This window comes from Oncorhynchus masou, chromosome 8 (assembly GCF_036934945.1).
Source record: "Oncorhynchus masou masou isolate Uvic2021 chromosome 8, UVic_Omas_1.1, whole genome shotgun sequence".
Taxonomy (NCBI): Eukaryota; Metazoa; Chordata; class Actinopteri; order Salmoniformes; family Salmonidae; genus Oncorhynchus; species Oncorhynchus masou.
The window spans coordinates 32366100-32387426 of NC_088219.1; positions in this window are offsets into that span (position 1 = coordinate 32366100).

Genomic DNA, 21327 nt, shown 5'->3' on the forward strand with positions numbered 1-21327 from the left:
GCTGTAATCACTGCCAAAGGTGCTTCAACAAAGTACTTAATAAACAGTCTGAATACTTATGTAAATGTGATATTTCAGTTATTTTTTATTTCTTTTAACAGTTTTTGCTTTGTCATTATGAGGTATTGTGTGTAGATTAATGAGGGGACAAAACAATTTAATCAATTTTAGAATAAGGCTGTAACGTAACAAAATGTGAAACAAGTCAAGGGGTTCGAATACTTTCTGAATGCACTATACATGCAAATGCTCACACTCTTACACAAACCCAATACTCTCGAGAGTGCCACACAAGTACTATAACCATGTTCACACACATAAATTCAGTTGTTATTTCAGAAAGAGGCCAGATGATTACAATAGTTTTTTCAGGACATAATATATATATTTTACCTTTATTTAACCAGGCAAGTCAGTTAAGAACAAATTCTTATTTTCAATGACGGCCTGGGAAGAGTGGGTTAACTGCCTGTTCAGGGGCAGAATGACAGATTTGTACCTTGTCAGCTCGGGGGTTTGAACTCGCCACCTTCCGGTTACTAGTCCAATGCTCTAACCACTAGGCTACCCTACCGCCCCATATCTGTTTATCGAACTTGGCTATCAATTAAACACGTCAGGATCCTGTCAACTGTTATATCATAAGATATCGCCCCGGTGCTTCCTCATGTTCTGATTGACATTCTCTAATTCTTGCCAAACTAGTTATATGATTTCTCATTGAGGCCACTTTTCTGTTATTGTGAAACAGTTGCCCAATAATATTGTAGCTTCTGTAAGATACTAACTAGCTTGGAAAACACCCCATCTTTTCTAATTTTAATCAAAGATATTTTTATCATATTCTGTTGTAATGTTAAGTATTTAAATCAATGATTACGACCTCTCCATGTTTCTTTAATTAATATGGTGGGTAGGCTGGTGTATCCATGTGTCATTGTACGCACTGATGGCCAGTCCAGTGTGATTTTATCCACCCACGAATGTCCCAGTAGTGATGCATAGTCTCCTTTCACGGCATTGAGTGGCAGCTTTTCAGTTTGCGCGTTTAACTGAACTGTGACATCAGTGATGCCCCTCACTGCAACACATTCACCTGTGTAAGTGTTTAACATGTTGTGTGCTGGCTGAAGTGAAAGGTGTTTAATTGTCTTTTTCGGAGATGGTGTCTGACACAACAGGCACAGCAGCCCCTGTGTCAATCTCCGTAAGTACCGGCTGCCCCCCTAGCAAGGGAGAGACAGTAGCCTTGCGCCCCACAGTAACAGTCAGTATATTCAGTGTGACTTACTCATCTGATGAGTAACTCAACTATGTGTTTTCCTTCTCAACAGTGTGAACATCTCTTTTGTTCTTGTTTTCAGTCATTGACATTTTCTCTGAGCTCTTTTTGTTTCTATAAGCTTGTTTGATGTGGCCCTTACTACAACAGTCTTGGACATCCATGTCCTTACACCAACAATGCGCAGACGCCTGATGTCCCGTCTTGCCACAGCGGAAGCATGTGCCTTGACTTCCCTGTCTCTGATTTTAAGTTGCAACTCTGTGCACAACTCTGATCCTCTTTAGCAGCTAGTTCCATGGACACACTGACTTCAGTTGCCTTTGCCAAGGTCAGGTTACTTTCAGTCAATAGTCTATTTTGTGTAGCTTCACTCCATAGGCCACATACTAGTCTGTTTCTAATGGTGTCATTAAGAACTTCATTAAACAATGCTCTGATATTTTATTTAATGCAGCAACAAACGTTGTCACTGATTCCCCTCTTCCTGATTTCTTTTGTGTAACCAAACCTTTCAGCAATAACTAGCGGTTTTGTTGAAAAGTGTCCTTTCAGCGTGTCTGGCTCAGCAGGCTGCATACAGTGCCTTGCAAAAGCATTGATCCCCCTTGGCGTTTTTCTTATTTTGTTGCATTACAACCTGTAATCAAACTACATTTTTATTTCAATTTCATGTAATGGACATACACAAAATAGTCCAAATTGTGTCACATGGTCTGTCACGTTATTTCAGTATATATACACACCTGTTCTGAAAGGCCCCAGACTCTGCAACACCACTAAACAAGGGGCACCACCAAGCAAGCGGCACCATGAGAAACAAGGAGATCTCCAAACAGGTCAGGGACAAAGTTGTGGAGAAGTACAGATCAGGGTTGGGTTATAAAAACATATCCGAAACTTTGAACATCCCACGGGGGAGCACCATTAAATACATTAATAAAAAATGGAAAGAATATGGCTCCCCAACAAACCTGCCAAGAGAAGGCCACCCACCAAAACTCACAGACCAGGCAAGGAGGGCATTAAACAGAGAGGCAACAAAGAGACCAAATATGACCCTGAAGGAGCTGCGAAGCTTCACAGCGGAGATTGGAGTATCTGTCCATATGTCACAGCCGTTAAAAGAACTGGACCAAGGTGCAGCGTGGTGAGCGTACATTTTCTCTTTTATTCGAAATGACACCGACAAAACAATACTACAAACCATGAAGCTTAAGGCTATGTGCCATCAAACAAAGTTAACTTCCCACCTACACGGGTGGGAAAAGGGTACCTAAGTATGGTTCCCAATCAGAGACAACGATAGACAGCTGTACTGATTGAGAACCATACCCGGCCAAAACATAGAAATAGAACATCATAGAAACACAAAACATAGAATGCCCACCCCAACTCACGCCCTGACCAAACTAAAATAGAGACATAAAAGGATCTCCAAGGCCAGGGCGTGCCACATAGGACCACTTTGAACATACACTCCAACGAGCTGGGCTTTATGGAAGAGTGGCCAGAAAAAAAGCCAATGCTTAACAACTTTGTCCAGATATTATCACGTTAGGACAGGTTTTGTTTTGGCTTTGTGTCGAACTGAGTGAGAGAAGAACATGATTTACATTGAGTGAGAGTTTATGTTAGCTTCATTCTAGCTGAGGTAAAAAAAAAACATTTACGAGTCACAGAGACTGTTTACTGAGTAGCTTACTTTAACTGGATTTAGTCTATGAGATTTTTTTGTCAAGAATCCATTTGTTAGGGATTTCTGAGTTGGTTTTAGGATAGGATAAAGTAATCCTTCTCACCCCCCCCCTTAAATGATTTAGATGCACTATTGTAAAGTGGCTGTTCCACTGGATGTCAGAAGGTGAATTCACCAATTTGTAAGTCGCTCTGGATAAGAGCGTCTGCTAAATGACTTAAATGTAAATGTAATGTAAATGTTTTACATGTTATTGGTTGTTTTGTGTAAAATTGTGCTCACTAGCTGGTAAACTGGCCGAGCACGCTCAGTCTGGTGGACTTTTAGTGCATACAGTGAGAGAGAGACGATTTTCTGGAGGTGCCACTATCTTAACTCTTGAAACTCCCCATCCCGGATCCGGGATCGTGACTAAAGCCTCAGGCTCATTAGCATAACGCAACGTTAACGATTTCTGAAAATCGCAAATAAAATGAAAATAATGCGCCTGCTCTCAAGCTTAGCCTTTTCTTAACAACACTGTCATCTCAGATTTTCAAAATATGCTTTTGAACCATAGCAATTGACTATTTTGTGTAAGAGTATGCTAAGCTAGCTTAGCATTCTGAGTAGCATTTAGCACGCAACATTTTCACAAAAACCAGATAACCAAATAAATAAAATCATTTACCTTTGAAGAGCTTCAGATGTTTTCAATGAGGAGACTCTCAGTTACATACCAAATGCGCAGTTTTTCCTGAAAGCGTCTGTGTGTAGGAGAAATCGCTCCGTTTTGTACATCACATTTGGCTACCGAAACGAACCGAAAATTCAGTCACCTACAACGTCAAACTTTTTCCGAATTAACTCCATAATATCGACCGAAACATGGCAAACGTTGTTTGGAATCAATCCTCAAGGTGTTTTTTCACATATCTCTTCATTGATATATCGTTCGTGGAAGCCTGCATTCTTCTCTGAATTCTGTGGAAAAATACTTGCAGCTGACTTTTGCGCACCAATTTCGGCGCAGGACACCGGGAGGACACCTGGTAAATGTGGTCTCTTATGGTCAATCTTCCAATGATATGCCTACAAATACGTCACAATGCTGCAGACACCTTGGGGAAACGACAGAAAGGGCAGACTTACTCCTCTCGCATTCACAGCCATATAAGGAGACAATGGAAAACAGAGCCTCAAAAATCCTGCTCATTTCCTGGATGCCGTCTCATCTTGGTTTTGCCTGAAGCTCACGTTCTAGGGCACGCACAGAAAATATCTTTGCAGTTCTGGAAACGTCAGAGTGTTTTCTTTCCAAAGCTACCAATTATATGCATAGTCGAGCATCTTTTTGTGACAAAATATCTTGTTTAAAACGGGAACGTTTTTCATCCAAAAATGAAATTGCGCCCCTAGAGTTTCAAGAGGTTAAAGCTGAATGTATGGTTGTCACTTTTCTATAGAGGTAGCGGTATATAGAAAAACATTCAGTTATTTATGGTTTCATATATAGGTGTTTCTATTGTATGAATGTGAAATACATTGTGGTTTTCATGTGAAACCATACACCAAGACAAGGTTATTTGTGGAACATTTTTGAATTCTGCTTTAGGTAAAGTGCATTTATGTTGTGTAATTTAAAGTGCACACTTGTTTGATGTGAATATTTTCAAAGTACTAACAAGAAAATAGACAATTGAACAAGAGAAAGAAAACATTTGTAAACTTGTGTCCGTTCTTTTTACTATTGCAGGCCACCTCAGCTACACATGTACTCTGTCTGCACACGCATCCACATGCACACGGACAAACACACACTAATGTTCTCTCTCTTGTGTTTGTCAGCAGTTCATCGTGGCCCTGTCGTTCGCCTCCTTCACCAAAGCTCTGTCAGGGACCTACATGAAGAATGCCATCACTCAGAGAGACACTTTGACCTGTCCAGCTCTCTCTGACCTGTCCAGCTCTCTCATCGGACTCATAGACGGCAGCTTTGAGAAGGGTATCAACAATAACATTGAGTTGCTTGAGAATTCATGTAGTAAAAACCAGATACAGTATGATCCATTTTTTTTGTGGTTCAATCAGAATCTGCTCTCAATACTGTCCAGTTTTATAGTTGTTCCTATTAATTGATTGACTTTGTCCATGACTCTACTGTCAAACTCCTAACATTGTTTTATTTGATGCTATGTTGTTGCAGCCTAGTATCCAAACTGATATGCCATTTTTAGTTTTATGCCTGTAGCATTAGTTCATTAGTTCACAGACAATATCTTTGCAGTTTTGGAAATGTCAGAGAAATGCCCCTGTTTTCTTTCCAAAGCTGTCAATTATATGCATAGTCGAGCATCTTTTCATGACAAAATATCTTGTTTAAAACGGGAATGTTTTTTTATCCAAAAATTAAAAGAGTGCCCCCTATATCGAAAAAGTTAAAATTGTACTTGTAGAGATACTCCAATGCGGAGGATAGTTTCACTTCAGAAATAAAGAAATGTATCCAGTTGTTGACTAATCTCAGTTAACTTAGAACTAAATTCTTGTGTAATTGGTCAGCTGCTTGATTATGATTTGGGGACATACATGTTAAGAGAAGGGATTAAGAGATGCTATAACTTTTACGTGGTAAGGTTGGACCCAGGTGTAGAGAAGAGACCAGAAGATGAAGCAGTGGTTCCAACTAGTGTCTCCACCCCTCAAGGGCTCACTTAACTGCCAAGAGCTCCCGGGTACCCACATCGTAGTTGCCTTCCGGTGGTCGAGATCCGCTTGGAGAGAAAAGCGCATGGGTGCAGTTTCTTGTCTTCCTCGTTCCGCTGTGAAAGGACCGCCCCAGCTTCAGTGTCCAAGATGTCCACCTCTACCACAAAGGGGCGAGTAGGATCAGGATGAACGAGGATGGGTCCGGAGGTAAAACATCCCTTAAGCTCTATGAATGCCCTGTCAGCCTCGGGATTCCTGCAAAAACCTGCTTGAGTGAGGTGGGACAGGGCCATATGTGTTCCAGAAGTTTGTTTTGAGAAGATCAGGATGTCGTCGAGGTAAACACAGACTAACCGGTTCAACATATCCCTAAGAGTGTCATTGATCAATGCCTGAAAGACTGCCGGTGAGTTCGATATTCCAAAGGTCATGACTAAATACTCAGTGACCACTAGGGGTGTTAAAGTCAGTTTTCCACTCATCTCCCTCCCTGATTCACACCAGAATTTAAGCTTGCACAGGTCCAGTTTGGTGAAGAATTGGGATCCGAGGGCCAACTCCAAGGCGGCGGACATCGGGTAGGGGTAACCATTCTTGATCGTTATTAGAGGTCGACCAATTAATCGGAATAGCCGATTAATTAGGGCCGATATCAAGTTTTCATAACAATCCGAAAATCTGCATTTTTGGACACCAATTTCTCCTATATTTATATATATATATTTTTACACCTTTATTTAACTAGGCAAGTCAGTTAAGAATACATTCTTATTTTCAATGACTGGCCTAGGAACTGTGGGTTAACTGCCTTGTTCAGGGGCAGAACGACAGATTTTTACCTTGTCATCTCGGAGATTCAATCTTGCAACCATACGGTTAACTAGTCCAACACTCTAACCACCTGCTTTACATTGCACTCCACGAGGAGCCTGCCTGTTACGCGAATGCAGTAAGAAGCAAAGGTAAGTTGCTAGTGTGGGAGCAAGATGTACATATAGGGAGAAACTTAATACTGTACAACAAGAGAAAGATACACTTAGAGTGCATTTGCCATTCTGGTAAAATGCAATGTCTATTGTATAGGACAGGAAACCAAAGTAAGGCCATGAGAGCATAGGACAGCTGGACATACCAAGGTCAGAGGGACATACAAAGGAGGGGGTCAGCCAAAAGATCAACTGATGGACTATAGACATAGGGCATATATTTTTAGGACATGAAGAGAAGAGACACATAGTCTACTAGTCCTAATAAGGACAAGCCAAACATAAGGGGCCCATAGGATAAGATGGGCATGTATTATTTTTGGGACATGAAGAGGTCCTGTCACCATTATAACTTGACTGAAAGCAGATATGGGCGTTATTGGGTGTGAACAAGCAGGAAGCACAGATTGAAAAATAATGGTGGCAGATGGAGTGAGGGAAGTAACTTCATTTGCATGTGGGATGGACTCATATGTTGTATGTGTATAAATCAGAGCCAGTGCTCTGGAAAAGGGTGTGTTCCGCGGACCATCTAGGCTTCTGATATGTTTGTATTAAAAGCATATATTGAATTCACAAGTTCTTGTAAGTGTTATATTTTGTAACGATCCTCCACGACGTAACTTGGCGAGCTTGCCAGGAGGGACAGGGACTACGGAGTGACATTCCCGGGCTGGTGATAGTTTCTTTGAACAATCTTGCAAACAAATGTGGCCACACAACTATAAAAAGGTAAGCTTGTTCTTACGTAGTTGAAATGTTTGTATAGATTGTTTCAGAGATCCTGTCTCAGCGAGAAGGGCGATACGTAGGTCCCTCTTTAAAATGTCCTAAAAACCCAGTAAATGTTGAAGAACTTTTGAATTCAATGAAATGCATGCATGTGTGATTTTAGGGGGTTGTTAAAAAATAAACATAAATAAATAAATAAATAATCATATATGTGCAGGTGTAAGGACTAAGTGACTAGGGGCTGTGAACCTTGCGGGTGTTGGGCGTTTAGCGGAGGGGGCATGCACTCGTTTTGATCGGTCCGTTCGAACGGACCCACGTGTTTGGGTTGGTTGAGGGGAGTTGTTCCGTCTGATTCTGCTTGGCTGGGCTCGACTGTCTCGGGATTTGTTTTGGGATGTGCGTAAAACGCAGCCCAATCAACCTGAGCGAGCGATTTGGGTCAAGTGTGTGTGATTCGGACAGCCCTCACCAGACCATTCATTTGGGGACCTTGTGTGGCCTGACTGGTGCGGTTGTTTGCGCTCTATGGCTGAAATGCCATATGTGGGACAGCCCATATGGTCAAAACAGATAAAGTAGGTAGAAGATTCTGTAATACCTCTTAAATAAAATTAGTAGAAGGAAAGCTTGGACAGGTTACTGATGAATACAGCTCTAAAAATAATAGAGGACTGCATAAATGAGTAGTTAGAAAGCCCACGATACCGCCCTTTAAAAAGGAAAAATTAGAAAGGGGTCTGCTTGGGTGGGATATTCACAACAGGAGGGTCTGTTCGGGTGAATAGATAGGGAGCGGAAGAACTCTGACCCAATTTGGCTGGGTTCAACTGCAAAATAAATCCTGCGATAATTCACAGCTACCGCTCCTATTGAAAAGAGGGGGACTGAATGGGTGAATAAATAGGAAGCGGAAGAACTCTGACCCGATTTGGCTGGGTTCAACTGCAAAATAAATCCTACGGATAAAAACGCTCCGTCTAGCTAAACAGGGGTCTGTAAATCGGTAGGTCACGCCACGATATTGCTCTAATACAAATAGAGGCCAGTATTGGGTGGGTGAAGTATGGTTATGAAGGGTATGGGTATGAAGACAGGCTGACCTGGTTAGGCAGTAGTCTCGTCATATTGTGAAAAATCCTGTAGGATAATACCGGCTTATGTAGAGGAAGTGAATTAAGTCAGTAGGTAAGAAACTATAGGTCGTTTTAGGTAAAACGAAGGGTATGCGTGAAAATCCTATAGGATAATACCGGCTTATGTAGAGGAAGTGAATTAAGAAACTATAGGTCGTTTTAGGTCAAAAGAAGGGTATGCGTGAAAATCCTATAGGATAATACCGGCTTATGTAGAGGAAGGGAATTAAGTCAGTAGGTAAGAAACTATGGGTCGTTTTAGGTAAAACAGAGGGTGTGTATGAATGAATGAAAAATAAACTAACGAAATGACAATTCTTTGTGATGAATGAGCAGATTAGAAAAAAGAGAAAGAACAGGCTGTGTGTCTGTGACCAACTGGTAGGAAGAGGAATGTGCAGGCCTCTCTGATAGTTAACTGAGTGTAATTTGAGAAAGAGAGTGCATTTAACTCTCACTTTGAAGAGGAACGAAATCGATAAATATTGGGCAAAATAAGTTATAAATAGGATAAAACGTGATAACGTGTTAAACGACAATTGTACCTGTACCTCAAATCAAATCAAATCAAATGTTATTTGTCACATAGATATGGTTAGCAGATGTTAATGCGAGTGTAGCGAAATGCTTGTGCTTCTAGTTCCGACAATGCAGTAAAAACCAACAAGTAATCTAACTAACAATTCCTAAACTACTGTCTTATACACAGTGTAAGGGGATAAAGAATATGTACATAAGGATATATGAATGAGTGATGATACAGAGCAGCATAGGCAAGATACAGTACATGGTATCGAGTACAGTATATACATATGAGATGAGTATGTAAACAAAGTGGCATAGTTAAAGTGGCTAGTGATACATGTATTACATAAGGATGCAGTAAATGATATAGAGTACAGTATATACGTATGCATATGAGATGAATAATGTAGGGTAAGTAACATTATATAAGGTAGCATTGTTTAAAGTGGCTAGTGATATATTTACATCATTTCCCACCAATTCCCATTATTAAAGTGGCTGGAGTAGAGTCAGTGTCAGTGTGTTGGCAGCAGCCACTCAATGTTAGTGGTGGCTGTTTAACAGTCTGATGGCCTTGAGATAGAAGCTGTTTTTCAGTCTCTCTGTCCCAGCTTTGATGCACCTGTACTGACCTCGCCTTCTGGATGATAGCGGGGTGAACAGGCAGTGGCTCGGGTGGTTGATGTCCTTGATCATCTTTAAGGCCTTCCTGTAACATCGGGTGGTGTAGGTGTCCTGGAGGGCAGGTAGTTTGCACCCGGTGATGCGTTGTGCAGACCTCACTAACCTCTGGAGAGCCTTATGGTTGAGGGCGGAGCAGTTGCCGTACCAGGCGGTGATACAGCCTGCCAGGATGCTCTCGATTGTGCATCTGTAGAAGTTTGTGAGTGCTTTTGGTGACAAGCCGAATTTCTTCAGCCTCCTGAGGTTGAAGAGGAGCTGCTGCGCCTTCTTCACGATGCTGTCTGTGTGAGTGGACCAATTCAGTTTGTCTGTGATGTGTATGCCGAGGAACTTAAAACTTGCTACTCTCTCCACTACTGTTCCATCGATGTGGATAGGGGGGTGTTCCCTCTGCTGTTTCCTGAAGTCCACAATCATCTCCTTAGTTTTGTTGACGTTGAGTGTGAGGTTATTTTCCTGACACCACACTCCGAGGGCCCTCACCTCCTCCCTGTAGGCCGTCTCGTCGTTGTTGGTAATCAAGCCTACCACTGTTGTGTCGTCCGCAAACTTGATGATTGAGTTGGAGGCGTGCGTGGCCACGCAGTCGTGGGTGAACAGGGAGTACAGGAGAGGGCTCAGAACGCACCCTTGTGGGGCCCCAGTGTTGAGGATCAGCGGGGAGGAGATGTTGTTACCTACCCTCACCACCTGGGGCGGCCCGTCAGGAAGTCCAGTACCCAGTTGCACAGGGCGGGGTCGAGACCCAGGGTCTCGAGCTTGATGACGAGCTTGGAGGGTACTATGGTGATGAATGCCGAGCTGTAGTCGATGAACAGCATTCTCACATAGGTATTCCTCTTGTCCAGATGGGTTAGGGCAGTGTGCAGTGTGGTTGAGATTGCATCGTCTGTGGACCTATTTGGGCGGTAAGCAAATTGGAGTGGGTCTAGGGTGTCAGGTAGGGTGGAGGTGATATGGTCCTTGACTAGTCTCTCAAAGCACTTCATGATGACGGAAGTGAGTGCTACGGGGCGGTAGTCGTTTAGCTCAGTTACCTTAGCTTTCTTGGGAACAGGAACAATGGTGGCCCTCTTGAAGCATGTGGGAACAGCAGACTGGTATAGGGATTGATTGAATATGTCCGTAAACACACCAGCCAGCTGGTCTGCGCATGCTCTGATGGCGCGGCTGGGGATGCCGTCTGGGCCTGCAGCCTTGCGGGGGTTAACACGTTTAAATGTTTTACTCACCTCGGCTGCAGTGAAGGAGAGACCGCATGTTTCCGTTGCAGGCCGTGTCAGTGGCACTGTATTGTCCTCAAAGCAGGCAAAAAGTTATTTAGTCTGCCTGGGAGCAAGACATCCTGGTCCGTGACTGGGCTGGATTTCTTCCTGTAGTCCGTGATTGACTGTGGACCCTGCCACATGCCTCTTGTGTCTGAGCCGTTGAATTGAGATTCTACTTTGTCTCTGTACTGACGCTTAGCTTGTTTGATAGCCTTGCGGAGGGAATAGCTGCACTGTTTGTACTCGGTCATGTTGCCAGACACCTTGCCCTGATTAAAAGCAGTGGTTCGCGCTTTCAGTTTCACGCGAATGCTGCCATCAATCCACGGTTTCTGGTTAGGGAATGTTTTAATCGTTACTATGGGAACAACATCTTCAACGCACGTTCTAATGAACTCGCACACCGAATCAGCGTATTCGTCAATGTTGTTATCTGACGCAATACGAAACATGTCCTAGTCCACGTGATGGAAGCAGTCTTGGAGTGTGGAGTCAGCTTGGTCGGACCAGCGTTGGACAGACCTCAGCGTGGGAGCTTCTTGTTTCAGTTTCTGTCTGTAGGCAGGGATCAGCAAAATGGAGTCGTAGTCAGCTTTTCCGAAAGGGGGGCGGGGCAGGGCCTTATATGCGTCACGGAAGTTAGAGTAACAGTGATCCAAGGTTTTTCCACCCCTGGTTGCGCAATCGATATGCTGATAAAATTTAGGGAGTCTTGTTTTCAGATTAGCCTTGTTAAAATCCCCAGCTACAATGAATGCAGCCTCCGGATAAATGGTTTCCAGTTTGCAAAGAGTTAAATAAAGTTCGTTCAGAGCCATCGATGTGTCTGCTTGGGGGGGGATATATACGGCTGTGATTATAATCGAAGAGAATTCTCTTGGTAGATAATGCGGTCTACATTTGATTGTGAGGAATTCTAAATCAGGTGAACAGAAGGATTTGAGTTCCTGTATGTTTCTTTCACCGCACCATGTCTCGTTAGCCATAAGGCATACGCCCCCACCCCTCTTCTTACCACAAAGGTGTTTGTTTCTGTCAGAGCGATGCGTGGAGAAACCCATTGGCTGCACCGCTTCGGATAGCGTCTCTCCAGTGAGCCATGTTTCGGTGAAGCACAGAACGTTACAGTCTCTGATGTCCCTCTGGAATGCTACCTTTGCTCGGATTTCATCAACCTTGTTGTCAAGAGACTGGACATTGGCAAGAAGAATGTAGTTAGTACTACATCCACCCAGGTCTCTGTCACCAACACTCCAGCTGTACCTGTAGTTAGTACTACTAGTACTATTGTATTAAACAAGACATGGATAGTATATAACGGATGCAAAGTAGGAAGAAAGAATTTTAAAATATACAGATTAACTAAAATATACTGGTTAAAATAAATCTAGGAGGTCTAGAATAAAGTTGGCAGCATCATGCTGTGGGGATGTTTTTCATCGGCAGGGACTGGGAAACTGGTCAGAATTGAAGGAATGATGGTGATAAATACAGGGAAATTCTTCCAGAGATTTGAGACTGGGACAGAGGTTCACCTTCCAGCAGGACAATGACCCTAAGCATACTGCTAAAGCAACACTCGAGTGGTTTAAGGGTAAACATTTAAATGTCTTGGATTGGACTGGCTAAGCCCAGACCTCGATCTAATTGAGAATCTGTGGTATGACTTAAAGATTGCTGTAAACCAACGGAATCCATTCAACTTGAAGGAGCTGGAGCAGTTTTGCCTTGAAGAATGTGCAAAAATCCCTGTGGCTTGATGTGCCAAGCTTATAGAGACATACCCCAAGAGACTTGCAGCTGTAATTGCTGCAAATGATGGCTCTACAAAGTATTGATATTGGGGGGAGGTGAATAGTTATGCACGCTCAATGTTTCAGTTGTTTTGTCTTACTACTTCTGTTTCACAATAAAAAATATTTTGCATCTTCAAAGGGGTAGGCATGTCGTGTAAGTCAAATGATACAACCCCCCCCCCCCAAACATCTATTTTAATTGCAGGGTGTAAGGCAACAAAATAAATAAAACATCCGAAAAATTTCAAGGAGTTGGATACTTTCGCAAGCCACTGCAGTAAAATAAATGTCTTTAGCCCCGTTACACAAAAGATGTAGGCACAGGTTTACCCACAGCAATTTAATTTGCAACAAAATATTCAAACTGTTCCGTATATAATAATAATAATAACAATTTATATAGTGCTTTTCATAGAATTCTAAAGCGCTTCAAGAGCAAAAAAACAAACAAGCAATATATCATGACAGGTTAACCAATAGAGACCAAGTCTTTGATAGCTGCATCCTCCAAAGGTGGAGAAAGGATCAGTTCATGGCTTGAGCGAAGGCAGCTGGACAGAGGATGGTAGATGATGGTGATGGCATCTGCTGATTAACTCCTCTGCTCAATACTTTCATCAAACTGTCCAATGTTTCCAACAATTCCAGCCATTTTTATTTCTCAATATTTTCTCAATATTTTCCTCAGTCATGTGATCTTCATTTACTTCACTCATTGACATTCCATCCTCAAGTTCGCTCATTTAGCAGTTTTTAATTCCAAAATGTGTCTTCACAGTTGAATAAATGTATTTTCCTTTACTCACTGTATATTCTCCCTTTTTAATCAAGTTGTTTTCCCACTCAGACGTCGGTCTCAAATCCTTTTCTGCCATCCTTGACGAAGCTAACTATCTCTTAGCTAGCTAGCTCGACTATGCACTTGCCTCTGGTAGCAATACTGTGCTAACATTAGCCTAGACTGTACCACGGAAAATAACAGTTCTAAACAATCAGATCCGCTTTAGCCGAAATCCACATAGTAATTGTTTTGGCAGTGTCGGATGTGGAAGTGCATTAGAGCTGTCAAATCGACAAGCGGCTCCTGGCATGCCTAAAGTGGCCATTGCCATGGGCTGCACCAAGTTCCATTAAGAGAAAACCTTGTTTACAAGTTCAAACACTGGAATGTGAAATGTAATCTACACCTCGATTAGGATGATAGAAACCCTCATTATTTTGTTTAATGATTTTTCAGTTTGAGTGTAATTGTTTCTGCATAGTTTAAACTTTCTCATTCTGAACATTTAACGCAAATGGGGTGGGTATGTCTTCTGACAAAGATCGCAAAAGCAGCTGCTCACTGATTTGATGGCTCGAACACAGTTGGACCACTGACACCACCAAATCATGCACTATGTGGGTGTCTGCTATTGCCGGTGAATGCTTGATCTGATTGAATGTCTCGTGGGTTTCTTAACCACTTATTTTCAACAATTCAATAATGGTGAGATGGGAGACAGGAATTCAGTTCAACCATTTATGTAGAATGTGACATCTCAACACACACATTACCCATGCTCTGCGTATACAACTACGGTAAGTATGGAGGTAACAAATGGTACAACGCTAATATAAAACAATCAAAGTTGTTTTCTAGTTCTCATTTTAATTCATTTTAATCTATTCATTTTTATTACAGTTAATTTTGTTGATCACTGTGGTTTACATACATTTCTACTATGTTGCAGCTGAAGGGGAGTGTGTATTTACTTTCCATTTTACTTTCCCTTCATTGCCGGTCCACTTCACCTGCTGGCGGCAAAAAGCCTGTCTGTTTCAGTGATCAGTTCATTCTATGTGCTGCAGGTACAGATGCAGGGGGTTAGGCGGTAGGATTGTGTGTTTATGCAGCTTCCTGTGCTGCCCCCTCATACTCCAACAACTCCCTCATTGTGCCCTCAGCAGAGTGTATAGGGTGTGTGTGCTGGGGGTGGGGGGGAGGGGTCTGCAAGGGAGGGGGCTCCCCCAAGTTGAAGTGATTGGGGTTCAAAAGACCGGACTAATTTCTTTAAAAGCTGAACTTCCGGGCCTGGTCAATACCCACACATTTAGATAAACTTATGCAGACACACACACACACCAACACACTCTCACACTCACACGCAGATGCACACACATGCACACACAAACACAACCCCCCCACACACACACACACATACATTTATTTCAACCAGCCTTCTAACAAAGCGCTTCAGACCTCCCGAAAGGCATCTGCATGCTTCAGTTCAGCTGGCGGCTATCCGAAGTTGGCTAGGCACAAACAGAACACGTGTGCTCTCACACTCCCTTAAAAAACTACAAAGAAGCAGCAATAGTACTGTTTGTCCATTTTGAGACGCCGTAGCTATTGTACACTTTCTCAAAATAGTCTAATTTAATCTAAGATAACTCATGAAATCTGTTATTAATTTGAACATTTTTGCAGAGGAGATCTTAGTCGCAAATTTTGCATCAAACTAAGTTGTTTCGGGCAGTATTTCTCAATGACAGAATGTGCATGAAAATGAGTCATGTCTCATTGAATGACAACAAAGACTTTATTGAAGAATCCCTACAGTTGACCAATCACGGACGAAGGGGCGTAGACTTTGGCTCCCAAACTTCGGCTGGCCTGGATAATTATTTGTGTGACCAAACAACTGAAAAGTCCAAAACCAACAAAAACTACACAAAATTTAATCAAAACACACTATATATATATATATACACATAAATATGTGGACACCCCTTCAAATTAGTGGATTCGGACATTTCAGCCACACCCGTTGCTGACAGGTGTATAACATTGCCTTACTGAAGAGCTCAGTGACTTCCAACATGGCACTGTCACAGGATGACAAGTCAGTTTGTCAAATTCCTACCCTGCTAGAGCTGCCCTGTACTATTATTGTGAAGTGGAAATGTCTAAGAGCAAACACAGCTCAACAGCGAAGTGGTAGGCAACACAAGCTTACAGAACGGGACCGTCAAGTGCTGAAGCTCATAGCACGTAAAAATCGTCTGTACCCGGTGGCAACACTCAGTACCGAATTTCAAACTGCCTCTGCAAGCAACATCAGCACAATAACTGTTAGTCGGGAGCTTCATGCAATGGGTTTCCATGGCCGAGCAGCCACACACAAACATAAGATCACCATAAGCAAGACAAGCGTTGGCTAGAGTGGTGTGAACAATGGAGCAGTAGAAACGCGTTCTCTGGAGTGATGAATCACGTTTCAACGTCTGGCAGTCCGACGAATCTGGTACACTCAATGACCAAAGGTATGTGGAAAACTGTTGTCCAACATCTCTTTCCAAAATCATAGGCATTAATATGAAGTTGGTACCCCCTTTGCTGCCATAACAGTCTCAACACTTCAATATTCATGAATTAAGGTTAAAAAAATCAAAATACTGCTCATTACAGTTGGAACATTGCTGCGGGGACTTTCCATTCAGCCTCGAACATTAGTGAGGTCGGGCACTGATGTTGGACGATTAGTCCTGGCTCACATTCGGTGTTCCAATTAATCTCAAAGGTGTTTGATGGGTTTAGATCAGGGCTCTGTGCAGGCCAGTCAAGTTCTTCCGCATCGATCTCAACAAACCATTCCCCTCACTGGATCACCATCAACTATAGCCCTTAGGAACATTGAATGCAATAAATTGACTTTGGCGTCAATAACCATGATGCATATCTTTTTGCAAAAACATCACAAAGTGACCATGTTGCACATTCAAGTCCACATAAGAGGAACTATACACAACAGCTTCTATCTTCAAGAACAAGCATCTGAAAACCATTACGTTGCTGCAATATGACCTTCAACAACCACCCAATGTTCAATTCACCCAAAGGGGCATGGGGGTCAGGTCATTTCAGCTCTCAACATTGTCAGCAAGCCCAACTCAACCATCCAAGCCTATGAGGACGCATCCATACAAATAAACACACCCAGGTCCAAGAAAATGTGTTTCAAATATACTCCTAAAACCTTGCAATAAACACTTGTTGGTTTGTTCTGACATTTGCATGCTTGTTACACAGCCACTCAGGCTTTCAAAGACACTGTATAGAAACCCAATGGAGTGCAAAGGGGATAACAGCCTCCACTCTTCTGGGAAGGCTTTCCACTAGATGTTGGATTATTGCTGAATGGACTTCCTTCCATTCAGCCACAAGAGCATTAGTGAGTTTCGGGCACTGATGCTGGACGATTAGTGCTTGGCTGGCAGTTAGTGTTCCAATTTATCCCAAAGGTGTTCGATGGGGCTGAGATCAGGGCTCTGTGCAGGCCAGTAAAGTTCTTCCACACCAATCTCGACAAACCATTTCTGTATGGGACATCACTTTGTGCACGTGGGCATTGTCATGCTGAAACTGAAAAGGGCCTTCCCCAAACTGTTGCCACAAAGTTGGAAGCACAGAATCGTCTAGAATGTCATTGCATGCTGTAGAGATAGGATTTCCCTTCATTAGAAACAGCCCCAGAACATTATTCCTCTTCACCAAACTTCGCAGTTGGCACTATGCATTCGGGCAGGTAGCGTTCTCCTGGCATCTGCCAAACCCAGATTTCTGCCAAACCCAGATTTGTCTGGTGAAACGTGATTCATCACTCCAGATAACGTGTTTCCACTGCTCCAGAGTCCAATAGCGGCGAGCTTTACACCACTCCAGTCGATGCTTGTCATTGAGCATTGTGATCTTAGGCTTGTGTGCAGCTGCTCGGTCATGGAAACCCATTTCATGAAGCTCCCGACAAACAGTTATTGTGCTGACATTGCTTCCAGAGGCAGTTTGGAAATCAGTAGTGAGTTTTGCAACTGAGGACAGAATATTTTAAAGCCTCTGCGCTTCAGCACTCGGAGGTCCGGTTCTGTAAGCTTCTGTGGCCTACCACTTTGCAGCTGAGCCGTTGTTGCTCCTAGACGTTTCCATTTCACAATAACAGGACTTACAGTTGACTATGGCAGCTCAAGCAGGGCAGAAATTGAATGAACTGTTGGAATAGTGGTATGCTATGATCGTGCCATGTTGAAAGTCACTGAGCTGTTCTTTAAGCCATTCTACTGCCAATGTTTGTCTATGGAGATTGCTTGCTGTGTACTCGATTTTATACACCAGTCAGTAAAGGGCGTGGCTGAAGTAGCCAAATCCACTCATTTGAAGGCGTGTCCATATACACTATATATACAAAAGTATCTGTTCCTCTTAGATCTGGGCTCAGGACACTGTAGCTAGGGCTGGGAAAGAGTGGAGGAAGGGTGCGGAAATTAATGGGGAGAGGGGGAGAAGAGTGAGGGAAGGTAGGGGTTGGGGGAGGGAGGGCAGATAGAGTAAGGAAGGTAAGGGTAGGGGAGGGAGGTGATAGCAAGGGGAGAATGTTGGAGAAAGGGGAGGAGAGAAGGAGAGGAGTTGTAGGGGAGAGTGGAAGAGTGTGGGAGATAAATGGGTTTGTAGGGGAGAGAGGGAATAATCAGGGATAGGGCTGTGGCGGTCATGAAATTTAATCAGCCGGTTATTGACCATTAACATTAACATGTTTAGCTTCGCCTTTTGGAAAATGTACATTTAAAAAAGTTGAACAAATCTATTTACTATAGACCATCACAATAAATCCATGATTTATTTTAGGCAGGTCTAAAGAAAAATGATTGTTGGAAGACAATGTATTTCCAAAGAACAGAATATGAGTTGGCCTACTGTACTTTAGCTGGCTATGCAGCATACCATAGGCTGTAGGCTAGTTCATGTAGCAGAAAATATGTGCTTACAAGTCCTGTGCTATTGTTTTATATTATATGATTTTATTGTAAGAATCCTATAATTGAACTTAGCTGAATAAAAGATCATTTTAAAAATCCCATTCCCGAGGGAGTGCGCATACGAAGCGGCTATGTGGAGCATAAAAGTGATAATTTGAATGCGGTACTATACTCTAGATTTAGAGTTGTTTGGCAAATTTAGTTGTGAATGATACAAACCATAGAATGTCTTAGGAATCAAAACATATATGGGAGGCATGACTGCGACTGTCAAACAGGGAAACTATTCCTTATGATAGCCACATTAGCAACTAATTAGCATAAAAACAATTGAGGGGGGGTAAATACATTGATAAAAGTCAATGTATCAAAACATCATTCCCAGGTAAACCTACACAAAACACAGCCCTTATTTTAAGAGTTTCTAAAATCCCCCATAGGAAAAATGAATGTTGGAAAAACGATTGGAACCATTTCTTTGTTTGACCGCTAGGTTTTAGGGGTATTATGACTCATACTTTGGTACTCTATAGGCTATTGACTATTTGAAAGTCAACATCAAAAAACTTGCACTCTTTTCCTTGCCTCAGGTTGCACACCCTCTTCTCTCATCAGGCGATCATATTTTCACCACTCAGACTATTCTCAATTTAATCTTGTCTTGACTAATACATAAAATGTGTTTAGATTTAGAATAGCCCCTTATCAAAAGGGTAGGAAACAGGGCAGTGGAAAAAAAATACACGTTATCTGCATGCACTCGAATAGTGAATTGAGGCCGCCTTTCCACCGTTTAAATCATGCTGGCTAGGCTACTCCAGTTTTATAGTGGAGCAGCTGAGAAATACATATAGTAGCAGCTGGGATCCTCTTTTTAGTGGCAACCATCAAAACTCGGAATTGCATATCGAAATGTCTGGGTTTATATTAAGACTTATTTCCCTTCACACAGCAAACCACTCTTTGAGGAGTATGCAGCTTCTCACTTCGCGACAGGTGATATCCTGCCCAAACTCTGTATGCAATGGCTCTCCAATGATGTTCATGCAGCTACCCAGAGCTTAATTTGGGAAACCAAGTGAAATCGGTTCGGGAAAATTGATAGTAACATGCTTTCACAACAAAACATATTTAATCAATCTGTTAACAGCCCATATCTCTGCACGCTTGAGAAAGGAATGAAGGAGAGAGAGGAAGAGATATTATGAAGCTATAATTCATTATGAAAATATAATTATGAAAATATAAAAATTACCCAAATGCCCCATACAAATTCATTAGAATTGTAGGCTAACTCTATAAGCCGCCCTGCACAATCAATGAACCAACAGAGTCGCTAAGGCCTATACGTTCTCTCCCAGACTCATGGATTGAAAGTTTGGAGCGCAGAATAAATGAACCAGTCCATTCAGTATGCATAACAATACAGTCCACACTCAAAGGCAATTACTAGGATTAGTTTAATTTTGGAACATAGGATAAACCAATTAATGACAAAAGACAACTTACATCTATGTTGTTGTTTTTTAAATTCTGCCATGCACAATAAATGGTAGGCTATTAGGCTATACGGTGCATGTTTCCCCCTCATCAATCTACACACAATACCCCATAATGACAAAGCAAAAACAGTTTTTTAGACATTCTTGAAGAAAAAAAAACATTTAAATGCTGAAAAATTTAATTTGCTTAAGTATTCAGAACCTTTACTCAGTACTTTATTGAGGCACCTTAGACAGCGATTTACCGCCTTGAGTCTTCTAGGGTATTATGCTACAAGCTTGGTACACCTGTATTTGGGGAGTTTCTCCCATTCTTCTCTGTAGATCCTCTCAAGCTCTTTTAGGTTGGATGGGGAGTGTCGCTGCTCAGCTATTTTCAGGTCTCTCCATAGATGTTCGATCAGGTCTAACTCTGGGCTAAGGCTGGGCCACTCAATCTTTCCCTCGATTCCGACTAGTGTCCCAGTCCCTGCCGCTGGAAAACATCCCCACAGCATGATGCTGCCACCACCACCATGCTTCACCGTAGGGATGGTGCCAGGTTTCCTCCAGACGTGACGCTTAGCATTCAGGCCAAAGAGTTCAATCCTGGTTTCATCAGACCAGAGAATCTTGTTTCTCATGGTCTGACAGTGCTTTAGGTGCTTTTGGAAAACTCTGTCATGTGTGGGCTGTCATGTGCCTTTTACTGAGGAGTGGCTTCTATCTGACCACTCTACTATAAAGGCCTGATTGGTGTAGTGCTGCAGAGATGGTTGTCCTTCTGGAAGGTTCTCCCATCTCCACAGAGGAACATTGGAGCTCTGTCAGAGTGACCATCGGGTTCTTGGTCACCTCCCTAACCAAGGTCCTTCTCGGCCTAATGCTCCGTCTGGCCAAGCTGCCATCTCTAGGATGAGTCTTGGTGGTTCCAAACTTCTTCCATTTCAGAATGATGGAGAGCACTGTGTTCTTGCGGACCTTAAACGCTTCAGAAATTTTGGGGTACCCTTCCCCAGATTTGCACCTGAGCTCAATTTTGAGTTTCATAGCAAAGGGTCTAAATACTTATGTAAATAAGGTATTTCTGTTTTGAATTATTTATACATTTCCAACCATGTCTAAAAACATGTTTTCACTTTGTCATTATGGGGTATTATGTGTAGATTTATATTTTATTTAATCCATTTTAGAATAAGGCTGTAACATAACAAAATGTGGAAAAAGGGATGGGATCTGAATACTTTCCGAATGCACTTT